Genomic DNA, 17,726 nt, shown 5'->3' on the forward strand with positions numbered 1-17,726 from the left:
TAAATTGCTGAAATTATTGAGTAATCTTGAAGGACGTGTGTTCGATGATGACCACTACAGGACAAATACCACTGTGCTCTTGTAGAATTTGCTTAATGCTTTCTTAATAGGTAATTGATGTTCTCTACTGATATCTTCTTACAGAACACATTGTAAAATTATCAAACCTGTGAAATTAGCTAGGTGATATATCACAAGCAATTTCAACACCCTGTTGGATTGCTAAAATTACATCCACTCTAATAACGATTTTCAGTAATTAAAACCACGTGACTTAGAAGTGAGTCCTCAGCATGTATAACATGATATAGGGTTATATGTGTCCACGATAGGAAATCGATTCGCCTCGCTGTGACGACGACCACGTGCTGACATCAACATCAGCAGCAAATCAAAGTACGACAATTGAGCTGAGAGTATCAGTGTGGCTTGTTACCAGGTAGTATTAACTAGTGTTGGGACTTAACTGTACGGGGATAACATACACCAAACTCAGAAACCGAAGGCTGCTGAATCCAGGTAAGTGAAACTCTAAATATGTCATTGGCATATTTCTATGCTTTCAATATACATGTATAACCGTATGCATCGTTTGTGACTTGGCAATATAGCCTGTTCGTGACTTGGTAATATGCATAGTTTGTAAATTGGTTATATTCATAGTTTTTGATTTGGTAATTTGCCCGTTTATGACATGATAATGTGCCCCTTTGTGACTCGAAAATATGCATCGTTTTTTACTTAATATAGCAATATGCCACGGTTTGTGATTTGGAAATATGCTACGTTTGTGACATGGCAATATACACCGTTGGTGGCAAACAACAATATTGTACGTATATTTCGATAAGGTCTCCACTACCAACGAGTAAAATTCTATTTGTGTTGACAAAAAAATGTTTATCAAATACCAACCTTGAAGGCTCCGATTTTAAGACAACCTGCTACCTTTTTATTAGCACTATACGTAACAATTCACACCCCATACTACATATTTACCATTGTTTCTGTTGTGATATGGACTCAAATATTTTTACAGTACACTTGCTGTAAAATTTGATCATTTTGATATATTCAGATTTCAGGACGCTGTCAGATTAAGGGAGGTTCACGCAATGGTGAATCTGATTAATATCTGCATACATCGTACTGTCGGTCAATCTTAGAATAGTATCCCTTGCACCAGCAAAATGGAAAACGTGACACCCAAGGCATGACCCATAGATGAATGCGCATGACACTCTCAAAGTAAATGCAAACCATGTTCAGTAGCCTATAGTGACTAAAAATCACTGTTACAGCTCACAACCTCTCGGCATTATCATCAGCCTTATAACGATAATCTATACCGTAACTATTACTGGTAAACAGCATAATACCTACTAGAATAATCGGAGCAATTATAAATACAATTACCTATTATTTAAACTCCTATTATGAGTGTATACTAATAAAACATTGTTGTTGATACCCTAGGCGTAATTACCGCCTCCCATAATCAAACCATCGTACCATATACCCAACCAGATCAATCTAATTCGACAGGATATAATATCATAATATCAGCCCTGATCGATAATGCTTTATAAATATGCAGATGTGTTTAGTTATTGGATTCCATGAAAAGCTCCTGGACATTGTGTAGGGTTCTAGGTATGTATCTGAGCGTTCACTGGCCGCAAGTCTCCTAGATGCATATCAATATATGACATTCTTTCCCTGTTTCATCAATAAATGTCTCCCAAATCTATTGTTCGTCAAATCAATTGTGTTATCATTTCTTTGCGAGCTAGTATAAAATAGAAATAAGCTGGGGTCTTTTCCAAGGACAGAGTAATCACCAATCGAGTATAGACGATATGCATGAGGTTGAGCGAGATAAGATGTAGCATTTCTACAATGGTTTTGTAAGAATGCGAGATTACTCATCAAGCTTTTTCTATTATGCTGGACATTTGAACAGTTTGTGTTATCATTACCATAGCCTGTGGTCAACATACCATATCCTTTTTATAAAACTTATTTTCTATCGTGGACTTCCTCCTTGATATTGGTTGGTGTTTTTGACACGCTTTCTTTGTTTGTGTTTCTTGTAAAGATTTACTTCGACAAGCTTGGTTAAAAACAAAGCTAGAAGAAATTTAAGGTCTCAACGCTCGTGACTGCTACCTTGAACAAATCCACATTTGAGAAACATACACCAACATTAGGAAGCCCTATATTTAGGACAGATCATCTGGGTATAGGAAACTTAAAATAGTTATGACTTACCATTATCGTATCTCATTGCAAAAAACTAAGGTGGAGATCATAGTAGCTTTTTGAATGAGACATGTTATGTGGTCAGGAAGGATATCTTGTTGTACCGTTATCTACGGTAGTATGATTCAATTAGATTGCACTATATACTAGTTCCACTATCACAAGGAGACACAATACGTTTATATTTACATACAAATTACACACAAGTTTTACTTGGAGCTTACTAAAAGCCGTCAGATGTTATCTGATACACAGTTAGAATTATACATTTTCACTGTACCCAAACGGATGTGGGTAACTGTAGTTATGCTCTACAAAAATGGTGACGGTGATTAAGGTTAGATTTCAAACATGTAAACTGAGGCATGCGAAATCTGATCTAAATCACCGTCACCATTTATGTAGAGCGTAACTACAGTTACCCACATCCGGTTGGGAACAGTGATTTTGGTGGCACTTATGGAAAGAGTATTGCTAGATTTCTTCTGGAAGGGGCTTAAGACTAGTTTGGAGAAACATTTCCATTTCGGTAAACCTTTGGTTTTAAATTTTGAAACCAACATTCAGTGAGTGTATGCAAACATCGGCTCTTCCTGAATCATGGTATTGTACAAAATATTTAAAGATTAACAAACCGTTTATTGCAAACCTGGAAGATTTACCGGCATACTTCTATGCTTAAAAACAGGGGAGTCAAACATTGGGGTTAACTGGCATATTCACACGCTTACAACCAGTGTACGGCAAACCTTTAAAGTTTACCGGCATACTTCTTAGCTTACAAACAGGGTACGGCAAATCTTGGGACCTTGCTAGCATAATTTTGTGCTTGCAAAGAGACATTGACAAATTGCGTTGCTCTACCGGCATACATCCATAACTACAGAGCTACTATTGAGCGATATATTGACGGTAGCTCATCTTTCTAACCTGATTTCCCCGGATACTGTGGTTGTTGATATTAAATATTGACGAAGCGAAACAAAAAAATTCAGTAGTCAGGCCCCATCATCGTTAAGCATGTAATATACATCCGGCAGAACGGAACAATAGCGTTGTTTAAAAACACCTTTCGTAGTAATCAATAATGCAAATATGTTTATTGTCAGTTTGATGTTTTTGCTGCCAATTTACATGGATTCGATTACAAAATACACCACCATAGTGAAATAAATATTAGGTTTTAGAACAACTGTATTCAATAATACAAACGATATATTTTGTGTTTGTAAAAGTGAAAAAAAGACAAAAAGTCAATAACTGGATATAATGTCACTTTTTTATTCTTTATTTTAAAATGATAATTTATCGAAATGTTACTCTTGCCTTCCAAGGGAAACCGCGGTCACTAGAGATAACGGACTTTTTGTTTAACAAATGTCAAATTGGAAAAAACGCTGTTATTTGTATTGCACTATCAAAAACAGAAGCAGACGATTTAGTTTTTTTCTTCAGTTACAAAAGTTATGTACTTTACACCATTACCACCATTGAAAAGTTTGAGTTTCTAATTTAACTTCAAGTTAGAAATATGCAAAATGATTAATTGCATCCCGAAAAAAATCCGTGGCACTATATCCTATATTGAATGAAGTACTGATTTCGCATACACCAAAGGCGAAATAAATTATTTTATATTATTTTTTGTGTTAATTAGGCATAAATAGACACAATTTAACACCAATTATTGTTCAAATGATGATTTTTCTTTTTGCTCTGTCGTCGGTGGAGCATCTTTACTATAGCGTTAAAAATAATATTAGAATAGGACTGGACTGGGCCAATCATCGGTACAGGTCAATCGACAGAGCACCCGGCTCGTGTTCAGTGGTCCCAGATTCAAGTCTCGGTATTGCCGATACAGTTTCTCTTCTCCTGTTACAACGTACATTGTTTTGACCCTCTACCATATTCTCCCTAGGTTATCATTAAGGACTGTGTCGTATCAGCCATATCGATCACCAATACTATTTAATTACATCGATACAAATCTAATACTTTGAGCAGGTATAACTGCAAGTCCCGTACATAATAAGCATTTTCATGAATCATTTTAGAAATGAGAATGAGCGATACGGTCCATGGGTTTAATAACATTGGATATTTACAAATAATGAGCCCGAGCTACCCCGTTAACGTACTTGGCAAACAATGCATATTTCAGCCAGTTAACGATATTAAAAGCATGTTTCTATAAGTAGTGAGAAACAGAACGGTCTCTAGTGTTGTGTTGGTTTTGGTTAGTTGTTTATCTGCCTCTTGTTTTTATCAGAGCCCGTAAAGGGATGAATTCATCCTTTTGTACAAACACAATACGGCACACAGGTTTTTTTCTCGATGGGTGAATTTAATGTTGGTTTTCATTTATCGTAAAAATCCTCAATTCAGAGGATTATTTTTAAAGGTAAATAAACAATATTCCAATGTTATATCCGGAATTATCTGGAGTATAAAATTTATCAATCGAAATTATCAGAAGAATAAAATATCCGGATATACCCGAGGAATAAATTTGTTTACCGGAATTACCAGAAGTATAAAATATGTTCAGAATTACCAAAGTCATAATACCTGTATATGTTCGGAATTACCCGGTGTATATAACATATCAGGAATTATCCGGAGTATAAACTCTCATCCTTACGAAGATTCATTACAACCGGCGTTTGATCTCTATTGATCTGGTCCGTGTAAGTATGGGATGTTATGTCAATCCCAATCCTACGAAATCAGGTTTATTGGATATTCTATAATCCTGTGTCTGGTTATAGGTCAATGTAGTAACACAATCATTCCCTTGTTTCCAATATCCTGTTGTTACCACCGCCCCAATAACAACAACGTAGTAACACAATCATTCCCTTGTTTCCAATATCATGTTGTTACCACCACCCTAATAACAACAACACGAACGCTACTTCACAAATCTGGCCCGACCTTTATAAGCACATGATGTAATTCAAATGTTGGTCATTATGTCGTATGAGGAATCTGTAAAAGAGATACTTGTTGACAAAAGAACAATCGGATTTAGTTTTAAATGGATTATCTTAAAGGAAATATTCAGTATTGCTCAGTGATTTTGGGTCATGCTCTATTTTATTTTGTGAAAGAAAACTTAACAATGGAATTAAGTAATATACATGTAGTTTTACATAGTAAAATCATAAAAAAACATTCAATATTGTTCAGTCAAATTTGGTCGTGCTCTATCTTATTTTGTTGAAGAAATCTTGACAATTGGATTCAGTAATATACATGTAGTTTTACATAGTAAAATCGTAAAACATTTTTTTAAAGAAACATTTACTATTGTCCAGTCATTTTCGGTCGTGCTCAAATGAACCCGAGCTACCTCATTAACGTATTTGACAAACGATGCATATCTCAGTCAGACAAAGATATTAAAAGCACATGTCTAAGTAGTGAGAAACAGAAGGGTCCTTAGTGTTGTGGTGGTTTTGATTAGATTTTTAAGCGGGATTTTGTCTGCCTCTTGTTTTTATCCCATCAAAGCTCGTATAGAGATGAATATGTCCTTTTGCACAAACACAATACGGCACATTGTATCTTATTTTGTGGAAAAAAAATCTTGCATTACTTCCGACAAGAAAAAAAAACCCCCAAAAAACCTAAAAAACTCAATCAACCAATGTACAATACTATGTAATTACCCTTACGTGTCTAAATCTCGGGAGTTTACAGTTTTGGTTATTTATCATGCCAACAATGAAAACAGGTTTATGTTGTCATATAAATCAAATAGCACGAATAAAGGTAATATATAATATTTACAATGCCATCTAATAAATTGATGAATAAACAGTACGCGTTTTCCATATGGTATGTTATACATTATTGAACATCCTTTCAGTAATGTAAACAAAAAGGTTGATGAAAGTGTCATATTTCTCATTGAGACATTAACGGATACGTAATTGCGCTTAAAATGCACTCCATGTTGTGTGTTTACTAGCACTGAACGACACGAGGTTTCAGAAAATCTCCGGGTGTCAATGTTTGTATTTTTCATCCATCCGGATTACGTGAAACCCCTCGGATGTTTAAGCTGTAACTACTCAGATATAGTTCTGCTGGACTCATATTGTTCTGCTGGACTATATCAAATGTACACATGTATTGATAATATTGTCTTCCTCTAAATGTTTTACACCAAAATTATATTTTCACACATACAAAATAATATAACAAGTTTAAGAGCACATTTGAATGTCCTCTTAACGAATTAGAAACAATATACAAAAACGTGTATACTTTAGTTTTGTACGTTTGTATCACCCTTCTTACCTCGGAAGTTCCTAAACCGATTTGTTATCAATATTACTTTTTGAAAGTTTAATTAATTATTAAATAAAACAATTAACCATCCCCAGCTTTTCCATACAACTCTATCAAACATTTGATCTGAATCCACGTAAGCACTGGGCAAGAGTTCCGCTATACAAGAAGACACAACACGAATAGACTGCATTCTCCCAGAACACACACCTCGCACTTCATACACCGCAACACACCGTATAGATAGGAGGACTTCTTTACATAACCCTGGCAGTTAATAAGACGTTAAAGATCTGAATCCATTGGCGGGAATAGATGTCGTCTGCTGTTCACTGTAAACCACAATATTTTCGTGTGTTTGTTATTTTCCAACATATTCGTGCTTACATATATTCGTGATCAAGACCTCTCACTGACAATCTTGCAGCAAAGTAAAGTTAATGAATAACGAATAACGAATAACTGTCCAACTTTACCTTGCTCATTCTTGCATCCATACAACATTTTCAAGATACTCCAACGTCGACAGAGCATAAACGATACTCATCATATGAACAATTACTGATGTTAAATCATGTATATATGTGTCTTATATTAACACAAATATGCATACTAAATATTTTAATTTGCTTTTGGTGCATGCGCAATCAGTAATTAGGTCATAGTGCCATGGAGATTTTTCGGGACGTAATGAATTATTTTAATATTTTACCTTGAAGTAGAATGAGAAGTTAAAACATTTGAATGATTGTAATGATGTTAAGTAAGTAACTTTTGTAAATGAAGAAAAATACTAATTCGTCTGCTCCTGTTTTTGATAAAGAAAACATACCATTCGTCAACAGTGAAGCATCTTTAAAAATTATTTTAAATATATTTTAATTTGCATGCGAGCTCTACCTCGCGATTACGCGAAAATTTGTAACTCAGAAAAAATAAAGCGGTTGGCAATGTTAACAATGAAAAATCAATACACGACAATTAACTCTACAAGCACTTCATACATAACAATATATGCACGTGTGCAGTGAATGAAATGACATATTCACTCATGCCAACTGATTGCGTTAAAATGAGAATTGACACAAAACATTACGATATTTGTAGGTCAATGTTGGCATGAACATAGTTTAGAAAATATTTCTTGCATTTAGGCAAACCAGATTACAAACATTATCCTAATATGGCCTCCCCGACCTTACATCAGCTATTTCATTGATAAGAAAAACGTATATCAAGAAGTCAAACTACGCATGAGTTTTAGGGATTCTACGAAAGAACATTGGTACCAAATTAAGTATAAAAATGCGTTTTGCTCATGATTACAAAACCTTCCTGTAAAAATGAAGTGGATTTACATATCTCGATGAATCAGACATCCCAAACACCGAAGCTACCGAAGACAAAACTTTTTTATGCTTGGGATGAAGTTTTTCTTTAATTTCGCAGACTATCAGATTTGCGAAAATCAATCGCCGCGAAAAGGTATCAAATATAAAAGCATAATAAATCTGACTGTAAATCACAAAATTCAGTCGCTGGGAAAATAAGTTAATTTACTGTATATCGAATCCGAGAATGAGAAACTGTCTTGTTACAAGGTCACTGACTGCTATCTTAAAAAAAGTGCTAGTCCCATCACTTCATTACGTTCATTGATCACCGGCCATCGGATAACATTTAACCCTGGACGCTTTGATTGCTATGCAGAGGCTTATGTCGATTTCCGTAAAATGGACAACGCTTATTTGTCGGATCAATATAATAGACAAAGTGTAGTGTCAATATCCATCAATCATCCCTCCTTCTCTGTTAATTCTGTCTCATTCGATAGCCATTAGGGCCATATCAAGCCTGGCACATCACTATCAAGCTTGACTCAGGTATTGTTATTGTTTCTTCAAGAAAAACTAGCAGACTTCTTTTTTTACTTTGATTACAAACCAACCGATTTCTAAAGGAATGGGAGCATTAACGGATTAGAATAATCTTATGTGGCATTATTCAGTACATAATACAAACTTAACAAAAAATGAAATTAATTTTTGTGACTTCTCAAAGCTCAAAGTGATTCAAACAAAAATCTTGTGAGTCAGGCAGCTGTGATATAGACTCGAATGATTTTCTATAATTGATACCGTAATTATTGTTCATTTGTAAAGAGAAAACAATTATAGATGCTCGTTTGGTAAAAAAAGAGATGAAAGGTATTAGGTAACTTTTGATTGAGTGAGGGAAGGCATTTAAGATTTCTTTTTGAGCGAGGAAAGTATTTGAGATTTTTTTTGTTTGGGGAACGTATTTGATTTTTGCTTTTTTTCTTTTTTTTTTTTTTTTTTTTTTTTGGGGGGGGGGGGGGGCGTATTTGAGATGTCTTGTTTGAGGAAAGTATTTGAGATTTTGTGTTTTATGAACGTATTTGAGATATCTTGTGTGAGGAACGTATTTGAGAGTTTTTGTTTGAGGAACGTATTTGAATTTGTTTGTTTCGGGAACGTATTTGAGATGTCTTGTTTGAGGAAAGTATTTGAGATTTTGTGTTTGATGAACGTATTTGAGATGTCTTGTTTTAGGAATGTATTTGAGATTTTTTGTGGGGAACGTATTTGTGATTTTATTCGTGAGGAAAATAATTAAGATTCTTTTTTTATATCTATTAAGCTTATATTTCGTTGATTTAAAGTTGATGAAACGCATTCGGTGAATTGAGACCAATACCATCTTATAGTTTTTGTTTGGTCTGACTGGACGGAGGAGCGGTAGCCATAACCAATCTTGTGTACACACATTTAACGATATTTTTGTCGTCGATTATAAATATGGCAATATTCTGACGAAGTTTTACACTGATTCTTTGGTAGTAACACGTGTTGTAAGTACACAGTATACCAGCTGTATGTATCGATTGATGATAAGAAGCCAGTAGTCACACTCGTTTTCAATCTCCAATTTCTATAAAGGGTTGGTGGTAACAGTTGTTTGCATATTTATACAACAACAGTCGTTAAAGCACAATGAACGGTTAGTTGTACATAGTAGTAACACGTTATAAATCTGTAATATTGAAGCTGATTTTATTCATAAGTTATTGTTTTGCCTCCGGTATATACTGATAATAACATAGCTGTGTGTAATTTCCTATGTGAATATTGAGATGCATACAAATTATTTGAAAGATATATATGAATAAATCAAATAAATATGAACTTCATGGTAGAATTTGTAATTGTTTTGAAGTCAACCCAGTGAGTCAACATGAAGGTCATGCGAGGAGTACACCGGCCTCGTCCACTTATTATTTCTCTCAGATTTAAACTTCCTGTGGTAATGACACCGTCACGTGTACTCTTCTGTTAAAGCGTCAATGTGAATCAGAGAAACTGTAATTTCCTTTGTACAAGCAGACATGTGCAGTGACAGGGGTATTATTAGATATTCGTTCTCCCTTTGAAAAGTTCTTCCTACATTTTCCCGATAGACAATATGGGATTGTTAACAATTCTTGGATTTTTTCGGGAATTCTCAAAAGAATGGAAATAAAGCTGAACAGTTAACGACCTTCTATTCAGGGCCTGCTATTCGGAATTTTTACTTCACTAAAGCATTTTGACCACATTTCGGATATGAGTGGGCCATGGTCGAAATGAGGCATCTGAAATTCTGCAAACACTAACCCATGATGTTGTCGTTGCATTTGACACTCGATGAAGTAAGATTCAGGCTTTTCGCTCAGAACTCTGACTTTACTGCATTTACAACCTAGAACAGCTCTTTAGATTGACCATAACTGTCCATGATGTGTTGAATGATACCAACGCATATATGCAGATTTTATATATTTTCTTTCATACTAACATAATATATCTCACTACCTTTCCGAAGCAAAAATAGATGCTTCTTAAAACAGTTATACATAACAAACAATATATCCATGTTCTAACATGAGGTTATAACAAATACAAGTGTTCTTACGTACATATAATCTATGTTAACATTGGCGATTCATTTTCGTTGTTTTCCGTCTCAGTGATGGTCAACTAGCGCGCGGTTATTAGGACGACAGTGGGATAAGAAAAAATACAAAACAGATTGATAAGTTAAGATTAGGTACAAGTATGCTTAATAAATATTCATATAGAATTATCGAAAAAAGTCATTAATCGAACAGGAAACCTGGTGTAACTAGATGATTAGATGGGCTCGACAACAATAAATACTTCGTTATCAATTCTTCGAATCCATTAGAAGGAGATGTTAACATTAAAGTGAACAGTCGGGCAAGGATGGCTAAAGTCGGTAAAAATGGTGTGAATGTATCCAGTATAATTTCTTATGAAATAGAAAAATAAATTGTCTCGTCAAAATCTGTCTGCGTACGTAGAAATTAATTTAAAGTATAGGAATCCTAAAACGTCCTCCCGGCTCACTATGTCCGTGGTTACATTTCCACGCAGCCTCGCTTTCAATGCTTTTAACTTTTCTTTATTTCAATGGTCAGAACTGGGAAACGTAAGCAGAACTTGACCGTCGTATTAATATGTGAGAACTTTTGGAAGGCCAATGAACGCATTTAGACTGGTTTTCTTTGCCCGACTATTCACTTTAATGATCAAATGGAATATTCATTATCAGCTTAAATTATGGTCTTTGAACATAAATGGGATAAAGAGATAATTCCATCAACGTGAAGAGAAATATTATCGAGTCAGGTACGGTCACAAGATTAATAAAATAGAAATTATAAGAACACAATGGAAACATACATGACAATAATGAAAAACACAATAAACTATTGGCAAGCGGAGGCAGAAGGCCGGATCTAGCGAAGTTTTGTCACGGTCTTCAAACGAACGCTATGAATGAAACGACTTCAGTACGAATGTACACGATGGCAAATATTCCGTCCATTAGAAGTGGTTTTAACATGGATTATATGACCTACTTTCTGCATTTTGAAGTGATGCATATTTCGTCCTTAACATTATTAGCCATTGGGGAAACTGAAAACGTCCTCGGTAATCCTATTGTATGCGCTATCGATCATTAACAATTGAAAGGCGCCCTATAAACAAGCGTAATCCATGTCAACAGCGAAGGCTTGTGGGTCGATTGTACCGTGTTGGAAGGGAAAATTCCCCAAAGGGCCTGTGAGCTACGAGATTAGAATTTGAAAATGACATTGAGGATGTTTATGTCCTACTTGGGCCCAGCTTATACCGACATGTTGTTGTGTCTGATAATGCTTGCTGATGAAATCTAGGAAAGTTTACCTACTACCTGTGTACGATCTATATGTTGGACGTGGTATAAAATTATTCTTGCGAAGTTATAATATGCAAGTGCCTAAATGTACCAACATTCCATTGATGAAATACACTCGAGAATAGCATTATGTGATACTACAGTAGATACGAATAATTTATTCGATGAGTTGATTGTTGAATATACTTGACCTTTGATCGTCGGAATGCTTTTGATAATATGATGTCCAAGTTGGAATGAACCTTTTAAAACATCTCAATGAGTAATATGTAAGTTGGGAGTTCTTTGGTCTAATTATTTAAAAGTAACTTGTAACAAGATTTTATGGATTCACGGGAAAAAGCTAGGACTGGAAAATTTACCATAAATGCTCCATTACATCTTGTGTCTTTGATGCACTTCATTCACATCAATATCACAGTACTGGTGTAACCCGATAAAAAAAGTTGGTGTACAAATTAACTATTCCTAAGGTTTGCTGGAGAGCGAAGTTAATTCTAGTTGTGATATCTTAAACATATTAGTAATGTTTATTTTTAGATTGAAACGTTGTATGCTGATTTCAATACATTTAGTTTACCATTGTCATATATTTTATGAGAATCGTCATACTTATATACTGGAAAGAGAACGGTCGATGTTATCTTTGGCCAGGTAAAACCCCCTCAAATATTGCAGGATGCCATTTACTAGAAAACTCACGTTTAATTTTGATATTCAATTCCCTCCTTTTTACAAATTTCTGACTGGAATTTTTTCGTTGGTTATCGTCTTATTTCAATTCATATTTCACCCCTTCGCCAAGCCGTGCCACTGGGTAAGCCTCAGCTGGCAACTGCTTTCACGGTAACCCAAGGGAGGAAATGGTATTCCGCATACGTCTCGATCTATATCTGTACAATATAGAAACTCGATTCTGTTTTCAGAATTTCTTTTATTGGAATCTTTGCACACATTCCAGCGCTGGGATGGACTCTGTCACTTTCTTGTGCTGATAACTACCAAGTTTGCATTACTCAGATTACTCAGAATGATGTATGATTAACATAAATGGAGCATTATAGTCAGTTCTTGATATGATAAAGCATTACGCCTGACGATATCTTAACATTTGTGTTACTGGATTGAAATATGATCTCAATTGATGTAAAAGCATAATTGGCTGGGTTTTTTTTAGTTTTTTTTTTTAAAAAGTCATTTGTCCTTCGTATGACCAAAATTAAGTAGAAACGTATCACAAGACAATTAAAATCTCGGAGAATTACCAGTGACACCAAATGTAACATATGGAAGCTCTTGCCTGTTAATTGAAATCATTTTCGACATAAAAATGGGAAGTTTATATTACAAAATATCGGTATTGGTTTTACCTATGTTCAGTTCAGATACTAAATTAGTGTAGATATCAAGTATGAATAAGTTGTGAGACATAGGAAACAGCTATGCACCCAAACTCTCACGTTAAGACTCCTAAGCGATGTTATTTGCCAAACAACTGTAAGACGTGGTTTACGTGAGGAGAAAATCTCCCGCTAATTACGGGGCTAATCGCGAAATTTAGCACTCGAGAAAATATTCACAGTTACAGTACTTATTCATATTATAATGAGAGGCGAAGTACCGATAGATAATGCCAAATAAGAAAATATAGAATGTAATGCATCTGTCAATGTTGCAAATGTTTCGATTAGTATTTTGAACAAAGGCAGTATTCAATAATTCTGCTTAATTTTCAGACGTTGCAACGTTGCATGCAATTTGATACATATATTTATAGTGATTTGTGATCCTGCTGTCATTCGGACATATGGTAGTTTCAAACACGTGTGGTTTAATATGAACCGCTCCTGTATCAGTGAGATGGATAGCTTGCATATTTCAAACGCAAAATTTGGACATTTACGAATGTTCTGTTTCCGTTTCCTCCCGAATTAAGGTATCCTGTTGCTGGAAATTAACCAAAACTTGAGCCGGGCGCGTGATAGTCAAGTACATTGATCAATATCGAGCATGACAATATTGATGTGATTGCGTAACGAAAAACCAAATCTAAAAGCTTTCGTTTTGAGATGAAAGTATAGTCAAATGGTTTGGAAATACCGCTTACGATGGTGATATATTTTGGTTATTATATCCAAGGAAGTGGTCCGACTTAGGTACGGGTCCGGAAATCATTGGGTATAAGGGACGCGCAACTGGTCAAATCGGTAATTGTTGTTTTAATGATAGCACAATGCAGCTTATTTTCCGAAGAAAACAAATACATGGCATTATTTGTATAAATGAAATCCTAGCTTAGTTTCTTGTTTCTTGTCGAGATTTAGGTTATAACCTCTACCCAAGATTATGTCCCTCCTACACTCTCAACACGGGCTAGTGACCGGCTACAGCGGATTTACCATTCTTTGGTGTATCTGGTGATGGAATATATCCATGTGATATGTCTATGACAAATTTCTCGCCTATTCCACTAATTTCCATGTAATGTGTCAGTATTACACATTAAACACCCACCGATGTCATTTGTCTCTATCTACGAGTTCTCTTACTTTCTACCCAACTATTTGTCCTTGGAGATTTACATACGAGTATCAACTATTCGGCAAACATCTTTGTACTTTCAGGAGAAAAACTTTTCTAAAATTTCGACATGGAATGCATATGAACGTCGTGCAAATTGAGGTTTGTTGTTAGTTGCGTTATTTTTATTTTCATCAATTAGGGGTGTATCTGATGAGTTTATCATTTCACGTTTAAAATGAGCGCACTTGGATTATTGGCGTTGTGTTGGCGTTTCATATAAAAAATGAAATCAAGTTTATTGCGTCTTTTATGCCCCTTAGTTTCCCGCCTCATTCGAAGCAAAGCTATCAATCACGTGTCTGCTACTTTGATGCTCTATTTTCATAAAATATCTTTTTAGATAAAATATTGTTTTTGAAATTCTACACTGAATACGGAAAGGTTGAGTGATCTAATGAGATGGCTGAGAAAATATCTACATAAATAATTAAATTTTCGTCTAAAACTGCAAATGTTAAAGATGAAATAACCTTCAAGCATTTTCTATAAAAAAGCCAGAATATCATCATAAAAAGGAAATATTTTTTACTGTCGGTACTACGTAATACTTAGTATTCAGGTTGGACATGGGGAGAGAATAAAAACTCGCAATTAACGGCAAGTTTCTAATCTGGAATGTTATCTCGTGCGGAAGGATATCACATTTACGGTGGAAGTTTTATATCCCTCTGTGATTTGTCAGTTAGCCTATAGAGGTCGCTAAACACACAAACTTCCGCCGCGGTTGGGTTTCATGAAATTACCCGGAACTTCAGATGAAACGGAGCGTTGTGTGGGTGGACATTTTAATGAAACTTGTGATTTATGACGACATTTTCCAGACCATTGGTAATTAATCTGGATCTGTAAAAACACCAGAGGGGCTCCGAACCCGACCAAAACATGATGATATTTATAAAGAACACATTAATCACATTTCTTGTCATGAAATTCAGCGATCGCGGTCATCGACATTGCATCAATACTGTCGAATTCTAGTGTTCAAAATTCATAATTGAGTGATGCTTGCCGCGAGCCCTTAAGAGACATTCATGATTGTAGGAAAATATATGGATCGTCGATTAATGAATTTTTAACTTGTTTACGAATCACGATAAAGACAAAACAGACTTAAAGACACTGATGACGATTAATGACAAGAAATCACAAAAGCCTTTTCTTGTATCCTTAACAAATTGCTATTTTCAACGCTAAGGAAAGTAATTTTAGATTTTTTAAAAATTATTTCTCGTCTAAATTAAATTAGGAGGCAATTCAATTACCTTTGCTGATGTAATTGAATTGAGCAGATTACTTTTTGAGTAATATTTCTGCCATTGACAGAAACACTTTGAATGATATATTGGGATTCTACTTAAATAATAACTGAACGTCAAGGCATAAATAAGCTAATTTTATAAACAAAGCGAAATGTCATTTTGCTCAACGACAGCAATGACAAATGCCCTATTTTACATAGTTCTTGAAGTTTTTTGACAGATAATAAAACCTCTTATTTTCTTCTGGTATCCAGCTGAGGGGGACTTTTGAATTTCTTCTCCTCATTGCATCATAATATGATGATATTCCGGATATTAATGTTTCTAATCTTTTTAAATAATTTAGTCAAACTTCCGTTTTTCCTAGCGTTGGATAGTATTTGCGTTGCCCCTAGCAGCAACTCTCTCTGGTCTGTTCCCCGCAACACGCCAAGTCTATGAAATGGTAGTTTCTGCTCCAGTTTATGATAAAGGGATGGGACGACTCGGGTTTGCTTGTTATATTCTTACTGGGCTGGGTGTGCTGTTCTGTGTCTTTGGAAGCATGTTGCAGCACCTTAAAACGCACAAGAGCTCCACTACCATATGGAGGCATGAAAATACAAAAAGCCTTCCAAACTTTGAGTATACGCACCGAATCATTTGTTTTTTTGTTAAGGCTTTACTTACAATAGCTGCTAAGGTTATTGAAGCTCATTCCTCCCTGTATGTATCTTAGTTGTTCATATGTTGACAACAAACCAACCAATCCACTTCAGTGCGAAATACAACGCGTCATGGAATTTTATGCTAGGCAGTTGAAAAGGTTTCCTTTATATGCCTTTTAGCTCTATACTATATGATTAACATTTAAGATTCACTTGACTCAGATTTCCGGTTACTCTATTGGAACACCTGGTTTCATATATAATGATATCGTTGAGTATTGCATTTTTATGATTAAAACCACTTTCAGTTTGATGATACGGTCACTTCCTGCATTTACAAAATGTTGATAGATAATCTTCAGTTTGGAGCTTCGTCTCCGAAGACTTGCTGCTGTTTCCATGGTGCCAATGTTGTCAGCAAAGGGGTATGGTTACTATTGCTAATCTTATCTGTTGGCATTATGCACCTAATGACATCTGGCTAGCAAATCTATAAAAAGCAGGGAGAGACGTCAAATTTATCGTGTGATTGAATTGCCGGGTCTCATAAGTGAATCGCTAGAGTACGTCTGCTGTCAGAACGCTTAGGGCGGAATTAGATTTAAACAAACCAAAGCGTACCGTGATGGCTGCTGTTCTGTACCGAGGTGACAGGAAAGGATGGGCCAGCTGCGGTCCGTTCTTAGAGCTTTCCAGAAGAAAGGTTCCAGTATCTGCTAATCAGTACTAGTTTTATATGAAAACGGATCTGACTGCTTGACTGATTTTTATATAATGCGTATGAATAAATGCGGAAACATTTTTCATATTCGATGATGTTTTTGTTGTTGGAACACTTTCCAGTAAAAGAAGTATTGCCAATCCCTTCTTGTCTTCCTCTCGTCGGAACCCGCGGTGACCGAATGATTAAGATGTCCCAAACATATTATCACAAGCCCTCCAACTCTGGGTCTGGTATTCCTTTGATAGGACGTTAAAATACGAACACCAACACGTTTCATTTACCACGGAATAAAGAATTGAAGTCTATAATATCCAATTGCGTTTGTAATGTGGAAATACAAACTGGATCGTGTTGCATAACATGCTTTGCAAATATAACTTAACGAGAGGAAATGTCGACTTAATATCCAGGAGGCATATTAGGCAAATAATGATGAACTGGCACGGCATTTGGTGATAGATGTTGTTTGTGTATGGGATAGAGCGGTAATTGATGTAAATCCCCAACTCCCAAGTATTACCCGTGTATTCGATTTTTTCTGTCTATAAAGCTAGAGAAAAGTGGATACTAGGAACACACCAAAGCATGCATTAAGCAATCAAATTTCAGCTAGCATAATATTTGTATAACAGTCTGTTATTAGTTATACAAACAATTCGTGCTGCTATTCTATGAGTAGTATTTAGATTT

The 17,726-nt window shown here is 35.3% G+C and overlaps 1 protein-coding gene across 2 annotated transcripts in view; it reads left to right on the plus strand.

Moving 5' to 3' along the window:
• Positions 1–364: 364 nt before the first annotated feature.
• LOC138323933 (BAI1-associated protein 3-like) overlaps positions 365–17,726 on the plus strand; it is a 155,664-nt gene continuing 138,302 nt past the window's right edge. For both annotated transcript variants that reach the window (XM_069268878.1, XM_069268880.1), the window contains exon 1: positions 365–519. The gene's annotated coding sequence lies outside the window, so the exon portion shown is untranslated. The remainder of the gene's footprint in view (positions 520–17,726) is intronic.

This window comes from Argopecten irradians, chromosome 5 (genome assembly GCF_041381155.1).
Source record: "Argopecten irradians isolate NY chromosome 5, Ai_NY, whole genome shotgun sequence".
Lineage (NCBI taxonomy): Eukaryota > Metazoa > Mollusca > Bivalvia > Pectinida > Pectinidae > Argopecten > Argopecten irradians.